The sequence below is a fragment of the Tamandua tetradactyla genome, chromosome 3, assembly GCF_023851605.1.
Source record: "Tamandua tetradactyla isolate mTamTet1 chromosome 3, mTamTet1.pri, whole genome shotgun sequence".
Taxonomy (NCBI): Eukaryota; Metazoa; Chordata; class Mammalia; order Pilosa; family Myrmecophagidae; genus Tamandua; species Tamandua tetradactyla.
The window spans coordinates 202,394,281-202,413,196 of record NC_135329.1 but is presented as its reverse complement, the minus strand read 5'-3'; the positions used below and the strand labels follow the sequence as shown (position 1 = coordinate 202,413,196).

At 40.9% G+C, this 18,916-nt stretch overlaps 1 long non-coding RNA gene across 2 annotated transcripts in view; it reads left to right on the top strand.

The window, feature by feature from the left end:
• The first annotated feature begins 1,820 nt into the window (after positions 1-1,820).
• The window catches only part of LOC143676599 (uncharacterized), a 96,371-nt gene continuing 79,275 nt past the window's right edge, over positions 1,821-18,916 (top strand). For both annotated transcript variants that reach the window (XR_013172211.1, XR_013172212.1), the window contains exons 1-4: positions 1,821-2,037; positions 6,628-6,932; positions 13,545-13,818; positions 14,236-14,345. This is a non-coding gene — a long non-coding RNA (uncharacterized LOC143676599). The remainder of the gene's footprint in view (positions 2,038-6,627; positions 6,933-13,544; positions 13,819-14,235; positions 14,346-18,916) is intronic.

Below are 18,916 nucleotides of genomic sequence, written 5' to 3'. Positions count from 1 at the left end.
TGTCTCACAGTCTAGGAGGGAGACCTCCAAAATCAAGGTATCAGCAGGACCACACTTCCTCTGAAGTCTGAAAGGTTCTGGCAACAGCTCGCTGGCAATCCATGGTGTTCGTTGGCTTATAACCAATCTCTGCCTCCATCACATGGCTATTTTCTCCTAATGACTGTGCCCAAATCTCCTCTCCATATAAAGACACCTAGTTATAATGGATTAAGATACAGTTTGGCATCATTTTACCTAATAAATTGTCAAAGATCCTGCTTCAAAATGGAGTCACATTCATGGGATTAGAAGTTAGGACTTGAACATATTTTATTGGTGGATGCAATTCAATCCATAACAGGTAGGGAAGAAGCAGCACAAGCTGAAACTTAAGGGCTTCTAAACAATTAAGTTAGGTACACTATGATCATTTCCCTGATAAACATAAAGCCGACTAGCTGGGAATCTTTAATCACATCTGCAAAATCCCTTCAGAGCAGTGACTAGATTGTTTGATTGAATCATTGGAAGAAGTTATGTGTATAGGCTACAAAGTGGTTGCCGTCTCCCTTCCCTGTTCTGATTTCCAGGAGAGTACCCATTGTAGCCTGCTCTAACCTGAAATATACTAGAAAGGGAATTCTGGGGATTGTAGCTCAGCAGGGCCAAGATAAAAAATAATCACAGAGCCATCACAACAAAAAAAATCGAAGCCCATCACTGAAATGTATATCTTCAGTAACATGTTTCTCTGTTAGCTGTAAATACCTCTGGTCACTGACAAGAGAAGTTTGAGTGATCTGTGGAAATGATTAATCACCATGAGTTCACCCCCAGCTTTTTACTATCAGCTTCCAAGAACAGAGCTTCTATGCACTCTAGGTCTTGTGGACTGGCATTCTGGAAGATTCCCACAGAAGTTACCTGCTGCTGGTAGATGCAGCAGGCATGTATTGTGATTGAACTTGAGGCGCTCCAACCATCTAAAGCAAAAACAAAACAAAGCAAAACCAGCCAAATCTCCTCAATAAAAAATGACTATTAGCACAACAAAAGCAGACAAAAATCCACGGCTACACTAGAACTTTATCAGCTCAGGGTTTCTATTTCTTCCTTGATGATTAGAATTATTTGGTGAAGCTGAAAGAGCCATGGGGTGGCATACCAGGGGACATACCAGTTGTTTGCTTTACCAGCATTAAGTACTCCATTGCCCTTCTGCCTGGCACAATATCCCCTTAAGCAGTCTTAGTTTATACTAAGTATGAAAGGGAATCCGAGTTCCCGGGAGGGGATCTCATCCTCTCTTCTCAGGGCCTGGGATTTTTCTTTGGCTTTCTCAGTTCAAAATCTGCCAACTGTGCTTACTTTAAAGCCTTCCCTCCCAGTATTTTCCCAAAGACACAAAATTGAGCCCTACTGCAGATACAGTTACGGGGAACAGCTGCCTAGCTACTCTTGCAAAGGGGATTAGAGGCACTGAATGGTGGGAGGGGCTGCCATGAAGGAGTTTAGGCATCTTTGTTGCTGAGCTCTGGCTGATCCTAAACAGGAACTCAATTGACATTGAAGCTCTCTGTCCTGACGGGTATAGGTAGTATGGCAGTAAGGAGTACATAGGGGCGAAGGTTTGGGCAGACTGCAAAAACGGCTACACTTTCTCATGCCTGTAGTTAGACTTTGGAGCACCTCTTATCAATAGATGGAGTTTATTTCCCTACTCCCTGAATCTAGGTTGGTCTTATAACTTGCTTTGGCAACAGAATGCAGCGGAAGTGACAGAATGCCAGTTCTAAATTCAGGTTCCGGAAGGCGTTGCACACTCTTGGCACCCTGTCTGAATAATTTGTAACAAGCCCAGGCTAACTGGTTGGAGGATGAGAGATGACATGGAACAGAGACAAGCCATGGCAGTGGGACCTTTCAAAACTAGCTTACCTCAGCAGGTCAGGCAGTGACCACAGAAGTATTAATAAATTCAGCTGAGACCAGAAGAGTCACCCAGCTCGTCCCTGCCCCGACTGCCAAACTTCAAAATTGGGAGCTAAGTAGATGGTCATTGTTTATTTATTTATTTATTATTTTTTTTTATCTACATGTGCAGGCCCTGGGAATTGAACCCGGGTCCTCTGGCATGGCAGGCAAGCATTCTTGCCTGCTGAACCACCGTGGCCCGCCCGATGGCCATTGTTTTAAGGCCATTAGTTTGTGGCAGTTTGTTGTGCAGCAAAAGGTAGCTTACACAGTTATTATTTTAAAACTGGAGTGGCATTCCTTATGTAGGCTCACTGTTTTGAAGGAAAGAAATATTAGACTATCCTGCTGGCAAAATCAATAGATTTCCCTAGCATGGATTCTGATGCATTAGAGCTCCTAAACTCTCAAAACTGGCGTAAAAAACAGAACAGAGTTTGAAGGAAGACTAGATGACATAAACCACTAGGCTTTGAATATCAAGTCATTCTTCCATGAACCCCTAAAGGGTTCAGGGAGACAAAGGTGTTGGTTTCCCGCTTTTCCTTGTTAAAGTAAATGCAAGTATTCAGCTCTAACTGGCCAAGTGGGCTGAGCAGGTGGTAACTGCACTCATTTCCTGCCACATTCAGAATCTACTGCTGAACTTCTTTGACCTCAGCTGGGGCCACAGATTTGAAGAATTGCAGAGCTATTTAGTGGAAGTGAAAGAACAATTTCAGAGACGATTCATAGAATTTGATGACTGTGAATCATACCTTAAGAATTTGTGGCTACCTTTGAAGCACAGACCACAGGAAGTATCTGACTTATTCAGCATCTGTGCTATTCCTGTGGTTCTGTTTCCCAAAGACCTGATTGTGCTGGAAATGAATTGGGCCCACCAAGAAGACCACTGATAAAAACTTTGGGTATATTAAATCCAGAATTATTCTGAATTTTATGTCCACATGATCGAAATCTTGCATGGAGTTAGGTTTTCTTGGCTTTGTAGAAATGCTTTGTTTCATGAAACTGGTGAGATCAAAGTTAAGTCTCTCTTAGGGATGTAGATTGGGATTCAGAAATGAGGGGTGCCCTAACTTAATAAAACCCTGGTTTTCTTCAGAGTGGATCAGTTTATTTAATATGTGTTTTCTTACTGACTGATCAAGGTGTCCAAATGTCTGACACCTGACCTATAAGAATGGATTTTTGCATATGTTTTGAGGTATTTGCAGATGAACAGTGTTTTTTTAGATGGCATAATTTTGCACGAGAACAAAGTATCTTCCTGAGTGTCTTCTAATTTTGAGCTGATCAATTATCTTCTAATTTTGAGCTGATCAATTAATGTACTAATCTGGCAGATGTTTCAGTGTAATGCACATTGTTGTTCTTATTTACTTTACATGATTTGTTTAGTGTAAAGTTCTAGTGGACTAAATATATAAATTTCTAGGAACTATGTTTCAGTTGAAGTTATTGACAAATTTGCTTGCAAAACCTAGTGGCTTTACTCCTTCCAACTTGTACTTTTTTGAAATATTTTTTATTATGATTGAAGAGAAGATAATGCTTTTCAGTTGACAAATCACCTCCATCCTTTACAAGCATATCTCCTTTAAAAGGCTAGTCTTTATTTGGCAGAAGAGAGGCTGTACCTTCCTAAAAGAAGGCCAGTTTTTAAGACCCCTGATTAAAATAAAATAATCCAATGACTACCTGATTCCATCATTTTTATTATTAGATGGAGGAGTAACCTGTATTGAGCACTGGGCAAAACATTACATAAACATATCCACATAGGTCATCTCGTTTAATCTTTACAACAATCCTCTGAGGTAGGCACTATTCTCCCCATTTTCAAGATGAGGAATTAGAGGCAAAGAGAAGTCAGATGACTTTTCCAGGTGGTACAGCTAGAGAACTGAGGAGTTGCGGCTCAGATAGTTTTGTTTGTCTCGAAACTTGGAACATTTCCAAAATACTGTATGTATACTGCCTCATAACTAAATCAAGGAGATATTTTATCAAAACATAAATGACCTGAGGCAACTCTTTTTTGGGTCTGCAGAGTGGATGCCTAACACTTAATGTGAATTGGTTTAACTTTTGGGTAAGCAACCAGGAGGGTTGTCTCCTAGAACGCAGAATGGGGAATGACGTCAAGTTTGCCATCTCTATTGGGTCGTACTGTGGAGGATCTTTTAGACTTTAGGTTCCATTCATGGAAGAATGGCCTACAGCAACCCTAGAGGGAGTATACAGAGAGACCTATCCTTACCAGTCCTAACCATCCACCATTCTATATCTCTGTATGTCCTTTTGCATGGAGCTCAGACATGTCAATGCAACTCTTTAGTATTAGTTCTGTTGCCTGAAAAACTAAAGGTCAAAACACATGGGGTGTGGTCTCTTTCCCATTTCATTCTAATGAACTTTGTCCACAGCTGGTTTCCTTTGGGTTCAATCAGCCATTTGCCTTCATGGCCAGCTACAACTTGCTGGCGATACCTCAATAAGCAGAGCTATGTGATGCAGCCTGCCCAATCCCCCCCCCCCCCCCCCCCCCCAGTATCTGCCATCCAAGTGAGCCTTCTGACAGAGGAGGAGAAAGCACGCCATTCTCCAGGGTGATTTGCTCCAGGCATGGGGGTGGTTCGTAGGCCACCAGCCTGTGGGACAGGAAGGCCCTTATTGCACTGGATTGTTTTCCTGAATGCCTTTCTCGCCAACAGCAAAAGGAAACATTACTGTTTGGCTTCAAGCCATCCTGGCCACTTGGTACTTATAGTGCTTAGAATGTGAAAGTTGGACTCAGCCAAGACCTGCTGGGGCTCTCAGCCAATTATTTCTGTCCGTGTTTCAGATTAAATGGCCACCTCTTGCAGTAAACAATCCTGGGTGATTTAAGACAACTGTAATTTCCTTTACTAGCAACAACCCCTGACCCCGGCTTGACCATTTGTTTTATGAAACTGTTTCATGTTCGCCAACCCCATGGGGTGCTCAGACACCACCACCCATGGAGTAGTTCTAGTAAAATACGGAAGGTCCCGCCTGCCGTCTAGGTCCTTCTAGAATTCTATGGCTTCCTAGAGGCAGGGGCAGGTGGTGGTGGTGGTTGGGGGGTGGCCTGGGGAACAGGGGGGAGGTGGAAACTATTAAATTAAATAACACACAAAGGGGATATTGTCAGATTCTGGGTGTAAATATAGCGGTGAGTAAGGGCAAGGCCCAAAGGTCTGTGCTTCTTTCACTGGATGCTCCTAGAAGATTTTAACCTCTGAGAAGTCTCAGTTTCCTAGGGTGACCATAATGAACTACCACAGACTGGGTGGCTTAAAGCAAGAGAAATGCATTGTCTCACAGTTCTGGAGGCCCAGAATCCACTATCTGCAGGGGAGCGTCCTTCCTTGCCTCTTGCAGCTGTCACATCATGGCTCTGTCCTCTGCATCCATCTGTCTGTGTGCGGTTCTCCCCTCCTTATAAGGACACCCGTCATAATGGATTAAAGGCTCGTCCTACTCATTTTAACGTATCTAATTCCATCTGTAACGCACCTGTTTCCAAATAAGGTCACATTTGGAGGTATCGGGGGCTAGGACTTCAAGCATGTCTTTTGGAGGGATACAACCTTTGGGTACTGTGAATATCTTGAGTTGTGGGCTCTAATGTTCTGGATAGTCCTGCCCTCTGGGAGCATTTGTTCAGACCTTTGGTCCACCCTGAGATACTATTCATAGGGCCCGGGAGCCTAAGTTATGCTGGGGCTTGTGGCAGAAAAGGGGCCCAGGAGCATGGTGGCAAAAATGCTTATTTCCTTAACTCTGCTTTGCTCTGAGTGCCCAAGCAGCTGTCACGGTGTCTTCCAGGCATCTCCCTCAGCTTTCTCTCCACAGAGGCTGTTCTAGTTTGCTAGCTGCTGGAATGCAATATATCAGAAACGGAATGGCTTTTAAAAAGGGGAATTTAATGAGTTGCTAGTTTACAGATCTAAGGCCGAGAAAATGTCCCAATTAAAACAAGTCTATAGAAATGTCCAATCAAAGGCATCCAGGGAAAGATACCTTGGTTCAAGAAGGCCGATGAAGTTTAGGGTCTCTCTCTCATGTGAGACGGCACATGGAGAACACAATCAGAACTTCTCTCTCCGCTGGAAGGGCACATGGCAAATACGGTGTCATCTGCTAGCTTTCTCTCCTGGCTTCCTATTTCATGAAGCTCCCCGGGAAGCGTTTCCCTTCTTCATCTCCAAAGGTCACTGGCTGGTGGACTCTCTGCTTCGTGGTGCTGCAGCATTCTCTGCCCTCTCTGAATCTCTCTGAATCTCTCATTCTCCAAATTGTTTCCTCTTTTATAGGACTTCAGAAACTAATCAAGACCCACTCAAATGGGTGGAGACATGTCATCCCCTAATCCAGTTTAACAACCATTCTTAACTAAATGACATCAACCAGGGAGATGATCTCATTACAGTTTCAAATATACAGTATTGAATAGGGATTATTCTACCTTTAAGAAATGGGATTTATATTAAAACATGGCTTTTCTTAGGGGGCATACTTCCTTTCAAACCAGCACAGAGGCCCAAGCTGGAGGCGGGGGAGGGTAAGTAGGAAGGGGTGAGGCAGATTCCAAGCCTTTCCTTCTGGCCTCCTCACACTTTAGAACCTTCTTTCTCACAGGTTCCCCTGCATCAACTGCACCAATTACAGCAGCTTTCATCGCCCCGGACCCAAAGCTCACATACAGATCATCTCCTGCCGAGCAACATACTTGAAGGCTTTCCTGGCCCACATGTTTGGGCGCAACTTAAAGCTGAAATAAGTTTGGACTCACCCAGAAGAACATTTTGCCTAATGAGCTTATTCCAAGTCTTCCAGAGATTCTTATCTGTCTATATCGACATGTATCCAAAAAAAAAAAAAAACAGGTCATCACAGAGTGTCCCATGCTCAGAATAGTTTGGGAAGCTCAAGATTAAAGAAAGGTGAGTAGATTTTTCACTGTGGAATGTCCCCGAGTTTCAGGATGCAGCTGTGCACATGGCTTTGCAAAGAGGTTCAGCCGTGCAGCCTTAGCATCTACTTTAGTCTGGTTCAGCCCCAACTTCCAGGACTGGTGCTTTCCCTTGAACTCAGTGTGGGCCTTTTCCAGAGGGGACAGACTCACCTGTTAGGAATAAAACCACAGCCATCTTTGCAGTTGCCTCCAGCACCCCTAAACCCTGGTTCTAAGGGGAAGGCTGACAGGTTTGAGAGCCCCGGGCAGGGAAATGTGCTTGTAGCTGGCCAGTGGAAGCTATGGCAGCCGGCATTACGTAGGCTGCACTGAAAGTGGGTTGGGGACAGCTTTTCTGACAGCAGTTTCTAGCAGGTAGAAGAGCAATGGAGCAGGCTGATGTGAAGGTCCTGCATATCAGGCTGTCCCTGGGACAGGGCCATGGGCCTCATCCTTTGGGCAAGGCTAAATGGTAGAGGCAGGGCTCTCTAGGCTCCTGATGCAAACAGCCAACCTAGAGTATATGCTCAAATATCCCATAGTGCTCTCAGTCATGCAAACCAGATCCCGACCACAACACAGACCAAAGTACACCCTTAGAAATTCAAGTATTACATGTGCACACAAATCAAATGGCTGGAGTGTTATGACCAGATGGAATCATCTTGCTTACTCCTTGGGGCCAGAGGGAAAAACTGATTACAGGTTAGTATTTGGCTGGATGCCCAAACCCTGGGGGCGGCTGGGGGAGATGGAAGGGTAGAAGGGGAGGGTCTGGCAAACACAATGAATGCACAATCTTACTAATATTGGAACCACCCCTGCCCTTTTAAAAAAGAAATACCTCCTATTAAAATATCCTGGAAATAACATTTCATGGAGCCCAGTTAAGATAATGCTTGCCCGTATAGATTTCAACTTTCTTTGTTCTCTTTTTCAGAGACAAAAGGGATCAGCAGAGTGCTGAAATTAGAAATGAACAAAGTCCAACCATGTGGAAACATGATGAGAAAGTGCATGCAAGAAGCATTTTCTTCCAGTCTCCCTCCCTCTTAGGTTTTATACTAAGCAAGCCAAGTGAAGGATAAAGCCCTGGATAGCAGGGGTAGCAGAATGGAAGGAGGAGAGGGATGCATTAAGGGGAGACCCAGGTTATGGCTTGTGTAACTGGTGGAGGACAATTGGCATTCTCGAAGTGAGGGAGCCAGAGAGTAAGGATGCATTCTTGGGAGAAGGAAGATGGTGAGACCCTTCCAGACTTTAGAGATGTCTGAGTGGAAAGCTGTACTAAGCAGTCAGATAAAATGAGTCCGGCGTTCAGAGAAGTCTGTGCTGGAGGTATAACTTTCGGTCCACAACATATTGCAGTACTAAGTGTGCATGAGGTCATCGGAGAAGACAGATTTGTGAGAGCAGCAGAGATGGTCTGGGCTGGGCTGGAAGAGGAGACCAAGGGGGTAGGCAATGATATGGGAGGGACATGGGAATCGAAGTTCCACCGGAGTTAGTTCTCAGCCAATGTACACAAGCCTGCGTGACTATGAAAAAGTTGAATGAAGTGCATTTGCATGAAAGCAGTTAAATGGGACCCATGTTTTCCTTTTAAAATAGTGCCTTTCTTTTGTATACTAAAATAGGGTTTTCAAAGTAATTTTTTCACCCATTTCATTCTTTGAAAATTATATCCTTACAACAAAACAGTAAGGAAGTCATGGAAGGTATTATGAACCTAGTTCTAATGATAAGGAGGTTGAAGCTTATTCATGGGAGAGAAAGGAAGATTAGAGTTCATTGTTGCTTGACACCAGTGACTTCCCAATTCTTTGCTTTTATTATACCTTTGGCATCATCACATTTGACTTGTAATCTTGCAAATCTATTTGTTCCATTTTCCTACTGGACTGTTGTGGTGACTTGGAGCTATGTACCCTGGAAAAACATGTTCTTAAACTTAATCCATTCCTTTGGATGTGAGCTCACTGCAAACAGAACTTTGATGAGGTCACTTCAGTTAAGGTGTGGCCCAGCTGAATGAGGATGGGTCTTAATCCTATTACTGGAGCCTTTGATAAGCAAAATGAAACTCAGACATGTAAAGACAATGCCACAGAGGGAGCAAGCAGAAGCTGTGAGTCAGTGGAACCCAGGAGAGAAGGGAGAAGGCAGGAAAAGCTGCCATCTGCATTGCCATGTGACTGAAAAGCCAAAGACCAAGGGTGGTCAGCAGTCAGCCCCAAAATGCCCCAGTCTCCTGGGAGAAAGCACTGCCTTGATAATGCCTTGATTTTTGGATATCTCTTAACCTCAAAACTATGGGCCAATAGATTTTCATTGTTTAAGCCAATACATTGCAGCTCTCATTGCATTGCTTTGGCAAGGGGGAAACTAAAACAATTGTACCTGAGGTCAGGAATCATGTCTAAATTGTCCTATCACTTTTCTCCTCCCATGATCCTCTTCCTCCATACAACACCTTGCTTTGTAACTTTAAAGTATTTGTTAAACTGGGGGTGAATTGAATCCATAGCAGGACAAAAACACTCATGTTAAGCATTCATTTGCAGCTCAGCAATTCACTTCCCTACACACAGTGAGGGTGACACTAAATAAGAGATAATGTTGTAATCACCATTAGGAGAAGAGAATGGCAACAAGAGATTGGTAAATTCTGAAGTGTCATCTTCATAGGAAATTCAGCATGACCAGTTCAACAAATACTTTTTATGGATAAATAGTTTTTTTTTTTTTTCACATGGGCAGGCACCGGGAATCGAACCCAGGCCCTCTGGCATTGCAGGCAAGCATTCCTGCCTGCTGAGCCACCGTGGCCCACCCAATAAATATGTATTTTTATACAATCCTTCTTTTTCCACCAAATTGTACAGAACAGCAGAGAATTTTGCTTTTAGACAGTGGATAAAGGCAATGTGGAACATTAGTCTTCTTTTAATCCTTGGTTTGTTTTGTTTTTAATCTCATTTTAATTTTTTCTTTGTTTTTTTTCTTCAGTATATTTTGCACAGTATTGAATTAGTTCCTAAGATTAGACAGTTGTGGAATTTGTTATATTGGCAACCTATGCTCTGGAATATGGAAAATGAAGGCAATGTGGTAGAAGGGAGAAAATGTGGGCTTTGGCTTCTGGATCAGGAGTGGACTTTATGACCTGGGACGAGTTTCCCTCTTAACCTCTCAGAGTCTCATGTCTTTATCTATATAAAAGAGAGATGTTATCACTTTTATAGTGCTTGTGACTTAGTTTCCTGGCTGCTCTGACACACAATGGTACAGCCTGAACAATAGGAGTTTATTGGCTCATGGTTTTGGCAGGCTGGCAGGCTTGTTTTATCCCCAGGGTCCTATTCACATCTTTGGGATTTCTTGGCCTTCCCATCACATGTCTATGCCTTTCCTCTTCCAGGTTCCCTTAAGTTCCAGCTTCTGGTTCCTTCCTGCAGCTTTTTTTTTTTTTCAAGTTCCAGTAATAGGATTAAGACCCATCCTGATTCAGTTGGCCGCATGCTAACTAAAAATATCTTCAAAAGATCCTGTTTACAGATGGGCTCACACCCACAGGAATGGGATTAAGATTAAGATCATGTACTTTTCTGGGGTGCATAATTCAACCTCCTACAGTCTGTAATGAGAATTTAGTGAAATAAGACCTTAAGCTAGGTTATACTGGAGTTTCACTTTGCTAAAGCTGCTGGAACGCAATATACCAGAAATTGATTGCTTTTACAAAGGGGATTTATTAGGTAACAAATTTATAGTTCTCAGGCCATGAAAATGTCCAAATTAAGGCATCAAAAGGAACATACCTTCTCTCAGGAAAGGCTTCTGGCATCTGGGGTTCCTCTGCCCATGGGAAGGCACTTGGTGACATTTGCTGGTCCTTCTTCTTGCATTCTGGTTAAAAGTGGGTCTCTCAGCTCCTGTGGGTCCTTCTTGCTTCCCTGGGGCATTGTCTTTCTCTGAGATCTCTCCAGAATGTCTCTGCCTTTTATCTTCTCATAAAGGACTCCAGCAAGGGGATTAAGACCCACTTTGAAAGAGCTGGGTCACATCTCCATGAAAACGACCTAAGGAAAAGGTCCCACCCAACAAGAGGTCTGCATCCACATGGATGGATTAAAAGAGCATAGGCTTTTCTGGGGCACAGAGCAGTTTCAAGCCAGCACCAATGAGATGCAGCATGTGCTTGATAAGAGTTTATTTTCTGTCTCCCCTCTGCTCCCTCAAGTTTTAACTATGAGGCACACTTATGCCACCTTGGAAGAGAACTTGCAACACTTAGGTGTTATATCAGTCTGTATCTGTCACTTGCTACTGCTTAATTCTTTTCATTAGATTGTGCTTTCCCACAATAGATTATAAACATCTTGAGGCTAGAACAATAACAACAACAAAGATACATATTTTAGGTGTTCTGATGCCCAGTCACCTATAATCATGCACATTATCAAGTAGGTGCTCAGATACTTTTTAACCAACTTTTCATCATCTGTCATGTGGTGATAATGATAGCATTTGCCCACATGAAAAATATTAATTAGTAATTTTAAAAAATCTATAAGTCTTCTCAAGTATTCACGATGAATATCAAAGGTGGTGTTGCTGTTACTATTGATTCACCCCACCACTTCCCTAATCAGGAGACTCTCAGATCTATATTGATCACTTTTTTCCATCTTCATGGCAGAATTCCCAGCACAATCAGCAAATTTGCAAGCAGTGAAGTTGGTGCAAAAATAAGAGTAGTGAGGAATAAAGTGACTAATAATGTGTTGTCTAAATGGGGACACTTCTGAAAGCAAAGGGGGAAGATATTTAGGATTATGTTGGCTCCCCAGTAGTAAAGCAGGGCTGCCTGGGGTACACGATGCTCAACCTGGTGATAGCAGATGGGCACCAAGCTTATCCTTGCCTTGCAATAGCCCCCCCAAACTAATCTCGTTGCTACTATGTTGAAGCAATTATAAGGCTAATTGAATGTTGCATGCACTCTGCAGCCTGCATTTAATATGTGCATTTCTTTACCACTATCTATTAGCAAGTTAATTGGGCCACTGCATTGACTAAGCATATTATGTAGAAGAGAACTACCTAAATAAGAGAAGATTCCAGTTATAGCAGGAGAAATTTTTTTCAATTTTTCAATCATGAAAAACAATTTAATGAGGGCCTCAGGTACGGTATGCTGACCCAGCTCACCTGCATTTCTCCCCACAGCTCCCCATTATCTCTCCAGCCCCTGGGCAGCAGAATGCCAGTTCTGAGAATTTTGTCTGAAATGCAGCTCTATCAGTTTTACTCCAGAAGATCTTACTACAGTTCACTTTGTAGAGTTTGGAGAGAAATGCCCTCGCAAGGCGTTAGAAGATGTATGACCTACTAGACCTATTAATTCTTTACAGTTTTCAGAAACTGTTTTTCATGTTGTCAGAAGCTGGGCTTTTTTGAAGGCTTGTCTTACAGTAATAACCATTGCATCATAACTTTGTCTTTCATGAAAGGCAGATACATTCACAAAGCATTAAAAATAGAGATGGATATTTAAACTGATTCACACATGAGATTTCTGCCTCTGTTTTCCAGATGGAAATCATCAATTAGATTCCTCCTGATTTTCACTCTCCCAGTGAACATCTTTTTCATAAATGAAAATGATCTTTTGGTCAAGAAAGTGGGAACTTCTTTTGGAATTGCCTTTCTAGTGGTTAGACATTGTGGCCTTGACCAAGGGCTCAATAATCATAGCATAGCAAAGTATTAATGGTAAATTTTGTTCCTTGGATAAAAAGAAGAGGAAAGAACATGAAGAAAATCAGGACATGGCAGAGTTCACATGCTACCTTTTCTTGGATGCCAGGCTTTAGGCCATTCACTTTACCATTATGACTGTCAGTATTCTCATTTGTAAAACTGGTTCTTTTATGGTTCAAACAAGATAATATGTGTCCAATGCTTTATCTAACCTATAGTCAAAGCATAGTGTACTTATTTGGAATGTAACTACCGTGAGTGTTGGGATTTTGTGTATATCTCTAGCACTAATACTTGTACACTCAATAAATATTAGTTGAATGAATGAATATTAACTAAAAGAATAATTGATGATTTTAACATGTCCTATATTATTTCATTTAGCATAGTATTGTGTATATGTTGTATCTTCCATCTCTCCTATTCTATTTTAGCCCAGAATTAAAATTATGAAAGAGGAATAGTCAACACACTTCCAGAATTCTTTGTATTATTAAACTATGATTTTTGTTTGTTTTTCCTTCCATTCAACCTAGTATCTATTACGTGTGCAGGTCAGTATAAATCTGGGGGAGGGAACTTGTTATTCATGACCAGCAGAATCAGCAGCATCTGGAAACTTTGCCTTTACTGAACAAAAATCTGTGTTTTAAGAGTTTCCAGGCGATTCATCTACACATTAACATTGGCGAGGCACTGCTGTAGGGAACTATGAAGGAAAGAGATCTGTTTGGGTCCCATTAGAAGACAAAAGTATACACAGGTAGCTGATATGGATCAGACTACATATGACTTCTTTTTTTTCCTGTAGTTCAACTTAATTTCTTTTTTCCAGCTCCATACTGCCAACATGGTAGGAATTTCATCTCAGAAAAATCGGAGTTTCCCTCACGTTCTCCTGGGCTGTCTAAGCTCCTGGTACAATGGTGGTGTCTATGAGACTTCCATGGGCTTCCTGGTCCTTGCATGCCTAAAGATGAGATAGTTTGGCTCTTTTCCTTAAGGGTCTCCGTAAGTCCAGTGGCTGAACCATGGGGATTGTAGTGAGGTCACCAAGGGCCAGTCTACCTGCACACAGCCCATGAGGTTCTTCTCAGGAAGCAGCGTAGGTGAGGAGTGTGTGAGTCTCTGTGTGTGTCTGTCTGTCTGTGTGTCACTGTTTCTGAACACGTGTGTGTTGAGGGCTTCTTTCTGAGACCCACTCAGGACTTTGCGCTCTTTATTTTCTCCCTCATTCTTATCTTTTCTAACTTGTTCTACCCCTGAGAAGATATCTTCCTCCCTTGATTTGTTCTTTTTTCCTCTGAGGTAACTCTTCACAAGGGTGATTTCCTCAGAGGCATTGGCCTGGTTTCTTAATGGGCTTAAGTTCTTGAAAATGCCAAGAGATTCTGCCACTATTCCCTGAGGCAAAGGACATGCGTGTTACTCTTTCCTTGAATGGAGGGAAAGTGGAGCTGACGAAGGGGAATTCACTATGAGGTAAAAACCGAATTTAAAAAGTTCCCCCCAATTTTTTTCCACAGATTTGGAAGAACAAATAGAGATCAATTCCAAGGCAAGACAGAAACAGTTGCCTGACTGAGTGGTCATGCTTGAATTGAGCAAGTCATCCCATAAGAAATTGTCACATGAGGTAGGATCCTTAGTCGATGGAGACTGAGTGCTTCCCTCTCCTAATGGGCTGACCCAGCACTCCATGATCTTCAAGGAAAGGTGCCTGGTGCTTCTGTGTGGGCCCTCCAGCTTGCTCACATTTGCTGCACCTTTGCACGCCTTCACTTGTCCTGTAAGCTTCTATGGAAAGTGAAGCTGTTCTGCCCAAGCCAGAGGGAATCTTTATTGGCTTCATGGCTGAGCTGCTTTGCTATGTTTACGCTGCCTCAGATGACCGCATGAAGGTTGTTTGGTCATTTTGCTATTCTTTGTCCCATTTGCAATCTCTTTCAATGAAAGACATCCAAAAGGGTGAGAGGCTTGAAGTATAGAATTAAATAATGTGCTGTCTTGTATGTACATAGACACTGCTATTCCCTGGGCAAACCTGAGCTTGAGTTCTCAATGCAAAGAAGGATTTCTCTCTCTAGGTCTCTCTGTCTGTCTGCCTCTATCATTTCACCTTGTGGGTATATTGAATATTTTTCCAACCTGGTACCTTCTGTGATGATGGAATACTGGCCTATACACTAACAAACCCCCATCCTTCAATCTCATTAAGACCCTATACCAATGTGCTTAGTATGTAAATAACCATCCGTTCTCCCCTCCTTCAGTCTTTAGATGTAGCACAGTCAGAGATCTTTCTCCTATGACAAAAAATAATTAACTGGGAAAAGTTTTCTTGACATGCCAGCATTTGGAGGTAAAATAATAAATGGTCAAAGATTTGGAGGGTGTGGTGGCCAAGCTTGGTCTTTGCAATAAATTTTAAACTGGTGCCAGTGTCATTAGACACTTTAGAATTTCTGTCACATAGGAATCACTTTTCAGTTTTAAAACACTTTTGTACATGTATCTGCTAATTCATTTGAGCTTCACAACAACAAGCAGAGATAGATTGGCAGTTTTTTTTTTTGTTTTACAAATGACAAGTTTGAGCCTAAGGGACTTCCCCAAGGTCATATAAGTACTAAATAAAAGAAGTGGAACTTTAATCCAAGTCTTTTAATTCTAAAACCTCGAATATGCAACGTTTACTAGAGTGATATAGATTTGTTTCTTCATTTAAGTTGTTATTGGGTAAATACATTGTTATGGATGGAACATGTCCCCTACAAAGACATATTCAAGTCCTAACCCCCAATTGTGTGTTGACCCATTTGTAAGTAGGACTTTCAAAGATCTTCCTAGTTAAGACAAGGCCAAACTGAATCAAAGTGGAACTCAAGCCAATATAACTGAAATCCTTATAACCAGAGGAATTACGAGACAGAAAAGAGAAAGATGGCATGTGATGGAAGCAGATTCTGAGTTATGGATGGCTAGCAAGCCATCGCCAGAGCTTCAGAGAAAACTGCCAACACCTTGATATTGAGCTTCTAGAATCCAAAACTGTGAGACAATAAGTTCTTGTTGCTTAAGCCAACCAGTCTTTGATATTTACTATAGCAATATTTGCAAAGTAAGACAAATATGTAAGTGGGCCAACTCCATATACTGTTTCAGACAGGACTAACATCCTTAAAATTCCAATAGATTGATTCATAAGGTAGCTTGTATGCACAACTCTCTCTCTCTTACTCCTTCTTTTTTAACCTATCCAGCATCCAGTCCCCTTAATTCAAATAAGAACACTGATTTTCCTGTCGGGATTGATTCTCCCCAGTTATATGTAATTCTGGTGGGACATCATCGGTCTCCTCACTGGTGAAGGCAGAGATATACTGCTCATTTACATTCTTCCTCTTGGGAAGAGTGATTTGAGGATGGAAAAGTTTCCTCCATTCTGTGGCAGAATCCCCAAGAAATTATTAGTTTCTGCTTCCTAGATCTCTGTAGCTTTTCTGGTTCTAATTCTTTCTGAAGTCTGGATGCTTAGATTATCCTCTTCCTTTGATTCTATAAATTACTCCGCACACCTCCAATGAATTTCCTGTTTTTGATTAGAATAACCAGAGTGATTTTAATGTAAAAATTCTTAGTTTTACTTTTGATATTTTTCATAATTGCTACATAAGTTGGAGATCTTTGAGTACAAAGAATTTTTGTGGTAAGTTTGATTATTGCCAGAAGTATTCTCTCTTTCCTCCTCACCTCTTTGGAAGAAGTATACTCCCCATTTCATTAATGTTGGACTTGGTCACGCAACTTTCTTTGACTTCATAGTGAGCAGAGGGCACATCCCCACGTCTTGATTTTGGGTTTAGATTGTGATTGACTTTGGCCAATGGGATGGTAGCAGATGTGACACAAGAAAGACCGAACATGCTCTGGGATGATAGGTCTTGGGTTCTTGACTTCTGCTGTTGCCATGAAAAGAACACATTTAGATTAGTGGACAAGTGCCAGGAGGAGGATTAGAGATACATGGAGTAAAGCCACCCAAATAAGCTACCCAAGTTTAGATCAATATACCCTCAACCAATCTGAAGATATATGAACTAAATAAATGCTTATTGTTGCATACCACTGAGATTTTGTAGCTGTTTGTTATGTACCATTTTTTTTTTTTTTAGCAATAACAAACCTATACAGAAATTTTCATTCATAAATGGTATGCTGACTACCACAAAAACCTAAAACACATGGTATTGGCTTTAGGACTAGAAAGTAGATGTGAGTTGGAAAAGTGTTGTAAAGACTATCATAGAATCCTGAAAAAAATGGTGAGCCATGTTATGTAACTATGAACTATTTGGTAGAACATTTTTTCTGTGATAACTTGGAAGATAGAAAATGTAACCAATGAACTTGCGTGTTTGGGCAAGATGGTTTCTATTAGAATGTCAAAATATTAGCTGGTTTCTTTTAGATACATATGATAATCTCAAAAAATAACTGGCTGGTTTACAAATAGAATTTAGAGGGACTATAGAGAATGTGAAACTCGTCAGTTTAGGAAAAAAATTCTCACCTCTTTCTATTCAATAAGAGATTTTTTAAATTAAGAGACAATCTAAAGGTGTAGGTCAAATTTAGACACTGCCAGCAGGACATGGTCTTGTTTAAGGCTTTACTGCAAGGTTTAGAGTAAAGAACAAAGCAATGGATGGGTTATAACACCTTTAAGACATTTGAAAGAAATAAAGTGGCAAATAGAAAACTCTTTCAGCTGGACAAACAGGACCTTGTAAAGCCAATGGTTGTGGTCTCACAGTATTTAGTAACAGTAATTAAGGCTGGAGATAGAGGCATGTCTCAAAAATAAAAAACAGACAGCAATAGTTCTTAAAACAAATATAGAAGTTTATTTAAAAAATAGTTTTAAAAAATTTACATAAGGAACTTTTTATTTTATATACTCAAAGTATCTAAGCAACTAAATATCTACATATTCTCCATGTGAAAATATGCCCCTAAATATTTCACAAATGAAGAAATAGAAATTCTAATATTATGGCATATAAAATAGAATGAAATTTCCATGCCAGAATGAGTTATTGTCATTACTGGGCTGTACACACAAAGACTTGCAATTATAGAAGGCAAGTATCAGTGATATAGGGAGGTTTTCACAAGACTTATGGCAAGTATCAAGAAACAAACTCAGAGCAGGAAGCCCAGAATTAGAGACAGATGAAATAACAACACTCTTAGTGAGATCTTTGAAATCAAAGAGACAGCTCTGAAAAATAAGAAAGATCAAGAATTCAAATAGGCTAAAACCTTAAGCTTATATTTAGTCTAGTTCATAACTTTTTATTCCCAAACTATGAAAATTTATGAAGTTAACAATGAGATTAATGTGCTAGTGCTATTTAAAAACAGTAACTTTAAGAATGAAAAAAGTTGATTTGGCCCTCTTTATCTTTTATTAGTAAAAATTAGGACAAGCTTTCCAAAATCTTTACATGACACACTTCAATGAACCTGCCCCATTTTTAGGAGAAGGAAAAGACATTTGTATCTTCTACTTTCTAATATTTTCTTTTCTTTAGTGGAATCCTTTTCATGTCAAAAGGGAAGGCTCAGGAAGGGAGGGACCACCATGAATGCCCTTTCCATAAGTGAGTCCCTAGAAAAGCAATGTCCAACATGATAACCACTAGCCACATGTGGACATTAAAATTAAGAGTTAATGAAAATTCAGTTCCTCAAAAGCCCCATGTTGTTAGTGGCTACCACACTGAACAGTGCAGATTTAGAATGTTTCCATCATCAAAGAAAGTTCAATTGGACAATGCTGCCCAAATATTTTTAAAAACAATATTTTTATTTAGAAATCTCCACACACACACACACACACACACACAGTCCATCCATAATATACAATCAGTGGCTCACAATATCATTACATACTTGTGTATTCATCACCATGATCATTTTAGAACATTTGCATCACACTAGGAAAAAAAATTTTAAAAACTCATACATCCCACACTCCTTAAACTAGTATTTCAATCTATCCAATTTTTCATCCTTTATCCCCCTCCTATTATTTATTTGTTTTTTAATCCTTATTATTATTATTTTTTACTCATTTGTCCATACCCTGAGTAAAAGGAGCAGCAGACACAAGGTTTTAACAATCACATGGTCACATTTTAA